Source organism: Muntiacus reevesi, chromosome X (genome assembly GCF_963930625.1).
Source record: "Muntiacus reevesi chromosome X, mMunRee1.1, whole genome shotgun sequence".
Classification (NCBI taxonomy): domain Eukaryota; kingdom Metazoa; phylum Chordata; class Mammalia; order Artiodactyla; family Cervidae; genus Muntiacus; species Muntiacus reevesi.
The window spans coordinates 71335323-71345140 of record NC_089271.1 but is presented as its reverse complement, the minus strand read 5'-3'; positions in this window follow the sequence as shown (position 1 = coordinate 71345140).

Sequence of the window (9818 nt, the reverse complement as noted above, 5' to 3'; positions counted from 1 at the left end):
AATGTATGGCAAAAATCACTACAATACTGTAAAGTAATTAGCCTTTCACTAATAAAAATAAATGAAAAAACTTAAAAAAAAATGACAATCCAAAACCTATAGGATTCAGCAAAAGTAGTTTTAAGAGGGAAGTTTATAGCAATACAATCCTACCTCAAGAAACAAGAAAAGTGTGGAATAGACAGTCCAGCTCTACATCTAAAGCGGCTAGACAAAGAAGACAAAAAAAATCCCCAATGTCAGCAGAAGGAAATAAATAATAAAGATCAGAGCAGAAATAAATGAAAAAGAAATGAAGATAACAGTAGCAATGATTACTAAAGCTAAAAGCTGGTTCTATGTCTAAAATTGACAAAACACTAGCCAAACTCATCAAGAAAAAAGGGAGAAAAAAAACAATTCAACAAAATTAGACATGAAAAAGAAGTTACAACAGACAACACGGAAACAAAGGATCATAAAATAATATTATTAGCAACTATACGGTAATAAAATGGACAACCTAGAGGAAATAGATAGATTCTTAGGAAAGTTCAACTTCCCAAGACTGAACCAGGAAAAAATAGAGATTATGAATAAGCAAATTACAAGCACTGAAATCGAAACTGTGACCAAAAATCTCCCCAAAGCAAAAGCCCAGAACCAGATAACTTCAAAGGGGAATTCTATCAAACATTTAGAGAAGATCTAATGCCTATTTTTCTGAAACACTTCCAAAAAATTGCAGAGGAAGGAACACTTCCAAACTCATTCTATGAGGCCACAATCACCTGTTACCAAAACCAGGCAAAGGTAACACACACACACACACACACACACACACACACACACACACACACACATCACAGGCTAATAGCTCTGATAAACATAGATGCAAAAATACTCAATAAAATTCTAGCAAACAGAATTCAACAACACAGTAAAATCCTCATACACCATGATCAAGCCAGATATATCCCAGGGATGCAAGTATTCTTCAATATACAAAAATCAAAAAATGTGATACACCATATTAACAGATTGAAAGATAAAAACCATATGATTATCTCAATAAATGCAGAAAAAGCCTTCATCAAAATTCAGCATCCATTTATGAGAAAAAATGCTTCAACAAATGGTCATAGAAGGAGACTACTTCAAGATAATAAAGGCCATATATGATAAGCCCATAGCAAACATTATTCTCAATGGTGAAAAACTGAAAACTTTCAGGAACATGACAAGGGTGTCCACTCTGACCACTATTTTTCAAAATCGTTTTGGAAGTCCTAGCTACTACAATTAGAGAAGAGATAAAAGAATCCAAATCAGAAAAGAAATAAAATTGTCACTATTTGCCAATGACATGCTACTATACATAGGAAACCCAAAAGCTAGTATCAGAAAATTATTAGAGTTAATGATTAAATCCAGCAAAGTCATGGGATACAAGGTCCATGAACAGAAATCACTTGCATTCTTACATGCTAACAATGAAAAGTCAGTAAGAGAAATTAAGGCATCAATCATATTCTCAATTGCAATAAAAAGAATAAAATATCTAGGAATAAACCTACATAAGGAGACAAAGAACTGTATACAGAAAATTACAAGACAATGATGAAATAAATCAATGATGACATAAACAGATGGAGACATATTCTATGTTCCTGGGTAGGAAGAATCAATATTGTGAAAATGACTATACTATCAAATGTAATCTATAGATTAAATGTAATTCCTGTCAAATTACCAAAGGCATTTTTCACAGAACTAGAACAAAAAATCTCACAATTCACTTGGAGTCACAAAAGACCCTGAATAGTCAAAGCAGTCTTGAGAAAGAAGAATGAAGCTGGAAGAATCAACTTACCTGACTTCAGGCTATACTACAAAGCTATAGTTATCAAGACAGTATGGTACTGGCACAAAAGGAGAAATATAAACCAATGGAACAAGATAGAAAGTTCAGAAATAAACCCACACACCTATGGGTACTTTATCTTTGATAAAGGATGCAAGAACATGCAATGGGAAATGATAGTCTTTTCAGTAAGTGGTGCTGGGAGAATTAAAAGACTCCAGGTAAAAGAATGAAATTAGAACACTTCCTAACACCATACACAAAGATGAATCAAAATTGATTAAAGACCTAAACATATGATGAGAAAGTATAAAACTCTTAGAAAAAAACAAGCAGAACATTGTATGACATAATTCATAGCAAGATCCTCCATGGTCCCCCTCTTAGGATAATGGAAATAAAAACAAAAACAAACAAGTGGGACCTAATTAAACTTAAGCTTGTGCACAGCTAAGCAAATCATAAAAAAGGTGAAAAGACAACCCACAGGATGGAAAAAAATAATAGCAAATGAAACAACAGACAAAAGATTAATTTCAAAAATATATAAGCAGCTTATACAAATCAATACCAGAAAAATGAACAATCCAATAAAAAAGTGGACAAAAGATCTAAACAGACATTTCTCCAAAGACGATATCAGTTCGTTCATTTCAGCTGTTCAGTCATGTCTGACTCTGCGACACCATGGACTGCAGCCCACTAGGCTTCCCTGTCCATCACCAACTCCTGGAGCTTGTTCAAACTCATGTTCATCAAGTTAATGATGCCATCCAACCATCTCATCCTATGTCATCCCCTTCTCCCACCTTCAAGCTTAGCCAGCATCAGGACCTTTTCAAATGAGTCAATTCTTTGCATCAGGTGGCCAAAGTATTGGAGTTTCAGCTTCAGCCTCAGACCTTCCAATGAATATTCAGGAATAATTTCCTTTAGGATGGATTGGCTGGATCTCCTTGTGGTTCAAGAGACTCGCTAGATTCTTCTCCAACATCACAATTCAAAAGCATCAATTTTTGGCACTCAGCTCCCTTTATAGTTCAAATCTCAAATCCATACATGACTACTGGAAAAACCATAGCTTTGACTAAATGGACCTTTGTGGGCAAAGTAATGTTTCTGCTTTTTAATATGCTGCCTATGTTGGTCATAACTTTTCTTCCAAGCAACAAGAGTCTCTTAATTTCATGGCTACAACCACCATCTGCAGTGATTTTGGAGCCCCCCAAAATAAAGTCTCTCACTGTTTCCATTTTCCCCCCATTTACTTGCCATGAAGCAATGGGACCAGATGCTATGATATTAGTTTATAATGATCACCTCAGATGACCATTATATCAACTACTGTGGGCAAGAATCCCTTAGAAGAAATGTAGTAGCCATCATAGTCAACAAAAGAGTCCGAAATGAAGTACTTAGGTGCAATCTCAAAGAACACATAATAAACACATGAAGAGATGCTCATTATTATAGAAGTGCAAGTCAAATCTACAATCAGATATCACCTCACACCGGTCAGAATGGTGATCACCAAAAGATCCATAAACAACAAGTGCTGGAGAGGGTGTGGAGTATAGGGAACCCTCTTGTACTGCTAGTGGGAATGCAAATTGATACAGCCACTATGGAAGATAGTGTGGAGTTTCCTTTAAACACTAGGACTTAAACCACCATATGACCCAACAATACCACTTCTAGGTATATACCCTGAATAAACCAAAACTGAAAAAGATCCACGTACCCCAATGTTCATTTTGGCACTATTTACAGTAACTACAACATGTAAGCTACCTAGATGTTCATCAACAGATGAATGGATAAGGAAGCTGTGGTGCATATATACAGTTGAATACTACTCAGCCATAAAAAAGGAATGCATTTGAGTCTTTTCTCGTGAGGTGGATGAACATGGAACCTATTATACATAGTGAAGTAAGTCAGAAAGAGAAAGACAAATATTGTATATTAGCACATATATATGGAATTTAGAAAGATGATGTTGAGGTACCTGCATGCAGGGCAGCAAAGGAGATACAGATAAAAGAGCAAACTTTTAAACTCAGTGGGAGAAGGCAAGGGTGGGATGATTTGAGAGAATAGCATTGAAACATGTATATTACCATGTGCCAAATAGATGGCCAGTGTGAGTTTGATACAAGAAGCAGGACACCCAAAGCTTGTGCTCTGGGACAACCTAGAGTGATAGGGTGGGGAGGGAGGTGTGAGTGGGGCTCAGGATGGGGGGGACACATATACACCTATGGCTGATTCATGTGGATGTATGGCAAAACCATCACAATATTGTAAAACAATTATCCTCCAATTAAACTGAATTAATTAAAAAACTATTTAGCCTTTTCTCTCTCTCTGTTGCTTTAAGCCTCTGGAAAATTTCAAGAGTTCTGAAAAAGTTAATCCTGACAATCTTTGCATTTTTCATTGCTTTTATCAATAACTGAATTTTTGGTAGTCCTTACTCTACAATTTTTACTGAATTCACCCTGGACATTTTGTGTAAGCAAAAAGAAGTTAAAAGAATGAACTTGGCAGGAGATGATATCATAGGGCGTTCGTATTTTGATGGAGGGATCTATTAAGTACAGCCTATGGAGGCGGAGTCACATCAGGATATACACATGTATGAGCTGAGTGATGTGTGGAGTGGAGTTCTATGGTGTAGATTCAAATATTTATGGACTTGAGTCTTTGGAAAAGAGTGATAAAACCATGCTTAACAATTGCCCTGAGGACTTCCCCAGGATATTTAAAGTTATTTCATTTATGCATTGGGGTTCATGAAGGAAGTCACTTTAGAGATGGTGATATTTGAGTGAGTTTTGAAAGAAGATACCCAAACATGCTCAATAAAGGGTTCTTCAGATGATTTTAAATCTCCCTTAGAATCTATGAAGGCATCAGAAACCTATAAGACTATGATAATTAATTTCCAATAGAAATACTCTCAAACGGCTTCCCTGCTTTTTTTCTTTTAACTTTTTATAACATTAGTTGGTAATGCCTCTCAGTTCAGTCACTATCTTATCCCTCTATCTTGAGTGCCTAGAAAAAGATGATCAGTTTCAACTAAATATTTTAACTATAACCTAAGACCATTCTTAGGTTAGGCTTCCCAGGTGGCACTGTTCTGTGCTTAGTCCCTTAGTCCTGTCCAACTCTTTGTGACTCCATAGACTGTAGCCTGCCAGGCTCCTCTGTCCATGGGGATCCTTCAGGCAAGAATACTGGAGTGGGTTGCCATGCTCTCCTTCAGGGCATCTTCCCAAGCCAGGGATCAAACCCAGGTTTCCCACATTGCAGGCAGATTCTTTACCATCTGAGCCACCAGGGAAGCTACCTCCACCCCAGGTGGCACTAGATGTGAAAAAAAAAAAAAAAAAAAAGCCTGCCATTGCAGGAGATGGTAGAGATGCGGGTTCAATTCCTGGGTCAGGAAGATTCCCCTGGAGGAGGGCATGGCAACCCACTCCAATATTCTTGCCTGGAGAATCCCAAGGACAGAGGAGCCTGGCAGGCTACAGTCCATAGGGTCTCACAGAGTCAGAAATGACTGAAGCGACTTAGCATAAGCAAGCAAGACCACTCTCACATATACCAGTTTTCAGTCTCCCTTCGAAGGTGAAGAGGTGATTTTCCTCCATGACATGTATATCAGAAGGACCTGTTACTTTTGCATATCCTACATTGTGTGTACGTGGGGGGAAGGAGTTGGTTATGGAGCTAAAAGAAATGTGGAGTCCATTTCACAGTTATATGTTTACTCTACTGGGAGACTCAATTGGTTGTTTGATCACATTATTCAAATTATATTTTAATGCTCCAGTTCTTCCCATGCAACTAATTATGATTTTAGAAATGAAGATGCTGTAATAACATAGAAAATGAGAGATGAATAGGGAAGCAGCTGGGATGGATTATATATAATATGAGCAGTGATGGGAAGTATAGTATGACTCATCCCCTTTCTATGTCTTTACAATTTTATTTTTAAATATATGACAATATTGTTAATGTTTTCAGAAAAATGAACAAAATATACCTTTGAAGAAATTATGCAAGTAGATAATTTTAGATATTCCTACTAAAGACAGGGACTGATTTAGGCAGGTATCAGAGCAGAGAGACTAACTGCGTGTCTCATTTTGTTTTACTATTGGAAAATAATGTTTGGAGAAGACAAGTACAGAAATCACCAAGTTCAATAAGGAATTTTGTAATATGCATGTACTTTAATGGTATCATTTGCAGGGATCTCAAAGTAAATGAATCTCACTTCTATCAATCTCATTTCTATATTTAATCATGGAATAGCGTTACAATGATTAATGAAATATACTATGTTAATATAATGGTGGCTTTTATTTCCTATGATTTAACTGGCACATTTACAAGCAAAACATTGTGGTAGGCAAAAATAGGAAAATTTTTGTCTTGCATTTTTTTTTTTAACCACCATTTGTTACTAAATTTAAAGTTGACTACTGTTATGTGTGGATAGTATCTATGCTTTCTGGTAAAGCCTGAAGTACCAGACAAGGCACAACTTATCTTTGCATATTAAAAGATTAAAAAGTTATCTTGGTTGTGTCAGTAGGTCATTTTGTTCATTTCTTGTAACTATCTATTTTAGGTTAAAGTTTAGCCATCTGATATGTAGAGAAAAAATGCAAATTTTAGCATAAGGGTATTTACTGATGTATTACTCTATGTTTCACATAGGATACTTAATCCTGCAGAGATGCTAGGCTGTTGCTAAGACTGTAGAAACTTAGCAAACCATATCAAGTGTTATTTCATCTCTCTGACCACTTTTACTACAGTTCTTTATTCTTCTAATGCTTGTTGTATTCTAACCTATTTGTCACTCCGTAGAGTAATCACTAAGATCATTGTTTAGATATGTGGTCAGCATACAGATCTGAACTGAGACACCATCTAGCTCTGCTAACTGTATAATGCTGATATGTATGTGTGTGTGTGTGGGGGGGGTATATTCAATACAACAACATATCATTTGACTCATTTCCTTGAGTGATACTGCCATTTTATTCACTTCTCCACCAGTTATATTCTTATTCAATATACTATAGATACCATCTACCTGAGAGAGAGGAGAAGGTAGTACATTTTATCAATATAAACTAAAATGAAATTCTGGAAATGAATGAATACACACTTTATATTTTTATATAATTAGGCTAAACAAATGGGATTATCTGTTGGTTAACCTATTATAAATGTTAAAGTCAATTATATAGAGCTATAATATACTGAAGGTCAGTTAATTCCCATTACAAATGGGGATTATGTACAATCCAGGGTAAGTTTAATTTCTAAGCAAATTTTGTAAACACACTGCAAAGAATTAATTTTGCGGTAATGAAATAATAAACATTTACCCATTATTTTATTTGGCACATTGCTGCAAGTTTCACAGTGATTTTATTTCCAAATGTCATCTAATAATCTCTACAGACAAAGCAAAGGAAACAGATATAAGAACTATTAGGTACATAAAACGATAAAATTATCATGGTATAATTCAAGCTGGATTTAGAAAAGGAAGAGGAACCAGATATCAAATTGCCAACACCCGTTGGATCATCTAAAAAGCAAGAGAGTTCCAGAAAAAATCTACTTTTGCTTCTCCACTATGCCAAAGTCTTTGACTGTGTGGATCACAACAAACTGTGGAAAATTCTTAGAGAGATGGGAATACCAGACCACCTGACCTGTCTCCTGAGAAACCTGTATGCAGGTCAAGAAACAACAGTTAGAACTGGACATGGAACAAAGGATTGGTTCCAAATTGGGAAAGGAGTATGTCAAGGCTGTATATTGTCAACCTGCCAATTTAACTTATATGCAGAGTACATCATGAGAAACGCTGGGCTGGAAGAAGTTCAAGCTGGAATCAAGATTGCTGGGAGAAATATCAATAACCTCAGATATGCAGATGACACCACCGTTATGGCAGAAAGCAAGAGGAACTAAAGAACCTCTTGATGAAAGTGAAAGAGGAGAGTGAAAAAGCTGGCTTAAAACTCAACATTCAGAAAACTAAGATCATGGCATCTAGTTCCATCACTTCATGGCAAATAGATGGGGAAACAATGGAAACAGTGACAGACTTTATTTTCTTGGGCTCCAAAATCACTTCAGATGGTGACTACACCAATGAAATTAAAAGACGCTTGCTCCTTGGACGAAAACCTAGACAGCATATTAAAATGCAGAGACATTACTTTGCCAACAAAGGTCCGTCTAGTCAGAGCTATAGTTTTTCCAGTAGTCAGGTATGGATGTGCAAGTTGGACCATAAAGAAGGCTGAGCACCAAAGGATTGATGCTTTTGAACTGTGGTGTTGGAGAAGACTCTTGAGAGTCCCTTGGACAGCAAGATCAAACCAGTCAATCCTAAAGGAAATAAGTCCTGAATATTCATTGTAAGGACTGATGCTGTAGCTGAAACTCCAATACTTTGGCCACCTGATGTGAAGAACTGGCTCATTAGAAAAAGACTCCAACGCTGGGAAAGATTGAAGATGGGAATACCATCTTCAATGTCAGATGGGGATGTCAGAGGATGAGATGGTTGGATGGCCTCACCGACTCTCACCGACTCAATGGACATGAGTTTTAGTGAGCTCTGGGAGTTGTGATGAACAGGAAAGCCTGGTGTGCTGAAATCTACGGGGTCGCAAAGAGTCAGACAGGACTGAGCGACTTAATTGATATAAAAATCGTTTCCACCAAAAATCCCTGTGCTGTTCATATAACATTAAATATTTTGTCAACAGTAAGGTAGAATATACATGTCTTAGAACTATATAATGAGTACTAACATGGTTAACTTACCTGAGTTAACATATCATCAACATGAAAGCAAAGGTGCATATTTCACTCGATTCTAGACATTTCAGTTATCCCTTAGACACTCCACTGATACCCTTGAAATTTTCACATACACAGAGTAAATTTTTAAGAACACTTCAAAATTTTGCAGTAAAATATTAAAATTAGTGATGTGAACTAAAATGCTAGAAAGGCACCGAAGACATTTGTATTTATAAAGCTATATTTATATTTACTGCTTTTATAAAATGTTGAATTATTTAATGTTAAAATGTAGGTCTATCTTGAAGTAGTGTAGGAAATCATATCAACAATTTTCCTAGGTGCTGGGTACTTACATTTAGAAGTTTCTATTTCATTTCCCACTCAGTGATTACAGTTCCTTTCATTGATATTTTCTTTAATGCTTAACAGATGGATTTGAATTAATTGAAACCTGAAACACGTCTTTAACATAGATATTTTTTGGTTCAGTTTGTTTGCTAAGCTGTCAAAGTTTCCTTCTGATTTTAATGTGTTCTTTCTTGCATGAATTGTTTTACACCTTGTAATAGATCTCAGGATTTTTTTCATATCCAATAGTTACTTTTGGTCTGTCTATATGAGATAAATGCAGTTATTAATAACTTGGATCAAAAATAATTTAGGTTAACTCTTCCACGTTCATTACTTAATGACATGTTTCTTGTCTGAATTATCTGGGTGATTACTTATTTGCTTTGTTTTGTAGGTTGACACACTCATTTAATATCCAGGAGAATGTTATGAAAGAAGTTTTCTACTTGCTCATGCTTTTCAAACTAGAAGTTACTAATATCAATTTTACTGTCTAAACAGGAACTATGTGGGATGAAACAATTAGCCACAAACTGTCAAAGGGAACTCTACTTTTCAATTAAATCTAGTAGCACTGTATGGATTAAAGTAGATTTATATAATAAAGTAGATATATGGGATTTGTTTTAAAATGGCAGAATGCATTTATTTAAAGAGTAAGTAAGAATTTGCTATGTTTTAGCATATCATTTGTAAACTGGGAATGTAAAGACAAATTGGAAAAGATAGTCATAGAACAATATTATCAAATCATAATGGGTTGAGA